Raw genomic sequence first — 2,756 nt, 5'->3', positions numbered from 1 at the left:
GGAAGTAGGATTGCCCAACCTTCCTTCTGAGGAGTGGCTGGTGGGTTTGAACTGCCAGCCTTCTGGTTAGCAGTCAAGTGCCACATATTAGGACCTCTAATTTTGCCCCTATTTTTTCCTTAAGGAACTTTACGGTTTTATTTTTCACATTTAAGTCTTTGAACCATCTGGAGTTAGTTTTTATGTATGGTATGGGTTACAAATCTTGTTTCATTTTTCTGCAAATGGATATCCAATTTTGCCAGCACCATTTGTTAAACACACACTCTCTTCCTCGTTTAATGGATTTCAACCCTTTGTCAAAGATCAGCTGACCATCGGTCAATGGATCTATTTCTGGGTTCTCAATTGTATTCCATTGGTCTATGTGTCTGTCATTGTACTAATATCAGGCAGTTTTGACTACTGTGGCTGTATAGTAGGTTTTGAGATCCAAAAGTGTAACACCTCCTACTTTGCTCTTCTTCTTCAATAGTGCTTTGCTTATTCAAGGTCTCTTTCCTTTTCATATAAAGTTAATGATTGGTTTTTCCATATCCTTAAAGAATGTTGATAGGATCTGGATTGGAGATTGCATTGAATGTATAGATTGCTTTGGGTAGAATTGAAAATTTCACAATGTTCAATCTTCCTGTCTAAAAGCATGGCTTATTCCTCCAAGATGTAAATCTCTTATGGTTTCTTGAAGTAGTGTTTTGTAGTTTTCTTTGTACAGGTCTTTTGTGTCCCTGTAAGAATTATTCCCAAGTATGTGGGAGCTCTGGTGGCATAGTAATGCCTAAAGCATTTGACTGCTGACCAGAAGGCTGGCAGTTCAAACCTAACAGCCACTCCTCAGAAGGCAGATTGGGCAATCCGTAGAGATATCACCTCAGAAACCCAAGGAGGAGTCACTATTAGTTGAATTGACTTGATGGCAATAAGTTTGGTTTGGTTTATTATAAATGGTATTGATTTCCTTATTTCTTTTTCAGCAGTCTTTTTGCTGATGTAGCAACTGACTTTTGTCTTCTATCCTGCCACTATGCTAAATCTCTCAATTAATTCCAGTAGTTTTTTGACTTAGTGTTTTGGTTTTCTAGTTATAGGATCATATTATCAGCAAATAGGGATATTTTGACTTCTTCCTTACCAATTTGGATGCCTTTGATTCCCCTTTCTTGCCTTATTGCTCTAGCTAAGACTTCCAATACAAAGTTGAATAAAAGTGTTGATAGAGGCCTTCCTTGCCTGGTTCCTGTTCTCAAGGGAAATGGTTTCAGTTTCTCTCCATTCAGAATAATGTTGGCTGTTGATTTTGAATATACACCCTTTATTACATTGAGGAATGTCCCTCCTATTCCTATTTTTCTGAGAGTTTTGATCAGGGATGGGTGTTGGATTTTATAAAATGATTTTTCTGCATTGACTGTTATGATCATGTGGTTCTTCTTTTCCTTTGTTATATTTATTTGATGAATGACATTGATTGTTTTTCTAATGTTTAATCAGCGTTCCATACCTGATATTAACCCCACTTGTTGTTTTTGTTGTTTTTGTTGTTATGTGACATTGAGTCAGACCCAACTCATAGCGACCCCTCCTTGGGTTTCCAAGGCAGTATCACTACGGAAATAGATTGCCCCATCTTCCTTCCGAAGAGTGGCTGGTGGGTTTGAACCATGAGCCTTCTGGTTAGCAGTCACGTGCCTTAGGCACTATGCTGCTAGAGCTCCCTTTTAATCAGAGCATATCATTATTTTTTAAATTTTGATATATTGCTGGAGTCTATTGGCTAAGATTTTGTTGAAGATTTTTGCATCTGTGTTCATAAGGGATATTGGAGTGTAGTTTTCCTTTGAGTGATATCTTTGCCTGGTTTTAGTATCAAGGTTATGCTTGCTTCGTAAAGTGAATTTGAGAGGATTCCATCCTTTTCTATGTTCTGGAATAGTTTGAGTAGTATTGGTGTCAATTCTTCCTTGAACATTTGATAGAAATCTCCAGTGAAACTGACTGGAGTAGGATTTTTTTTGTTCGTAATTCTTTTAAGACTTGTTCAATTTCTTCTTTTGTTATGGGTCAGTTCAACTTTTCCACCTCAGTCTGTGTTAGTTTAGGTAAATGGTGTGTTTTTAGAAATCTCTCTACTTCTTCTAGATTTTCAAATTTGTTGGAGTACAGTCCTTTATAGTATCCTGATATTATATTTTTTACTAGGGTTGATACTGTTTTGATGTCACCTAATTTGTTCATTATTTGTGTTATTTTTATTCTGTCCCTCTTTTCCTTTGTTAAATTTGCCAGTGGTTTATCAATTTCATTAATCTTATCAAATAACCAACTTCTAGTCTTGTTGATTTTTTTCTATTGTCTTTCTATTTTCTGTTTCATTGATTTCTGCTTGAAACTTTATAATCTCCTTTCTTTTGGTGACTGTAGGGTTATCTTGCTGTTCTTTTTCTAATTGTTGGAGATGTTGGTTTAAGGTGTTGATTTTGACTCTCAACCAACCACAGGATGGAATCCTCCCTAACTCATTTTATGAAGCAAGCATAACCTTGATACCAAAACCAGGCAAAGACATCCTCTAAAGGAAAACTACCGACCAATATCCCTCATGAATATAGATGCAATAATCTTCAACAAAATCTTAGCCAATAGACTCCAACAACATATCAAGAAAATCATTTATTATGACCAAGTGGGGTTCATATTAGGTATGCAGGGATGGTTCAACATTAGAAAAACAATCCATGTCATCCACCACGTAAATA

This window comes from Orycteropus afer, unplaced genomic scaffold, assembly GCF_000298275.1.
Source record: "Orycteropus afer afer isolate SDZICR_OR568_19922 unplaced genomic scaffold, OryAfe1.0 scaffold00030, whole genome shotgun sequence".
Taxonomy (NCBI): domain Eukaryota; kingdom Metazoa; phylum Chordata; class Mammalia; order Tubulidentata; family Orycteropodidae; genus Orycteropus; species Orycteropus afer.
The sequence above is the reverse complement of the archived record's forward strand: the minus strand, read 5'-3'. Positions refer to the sequence as shown.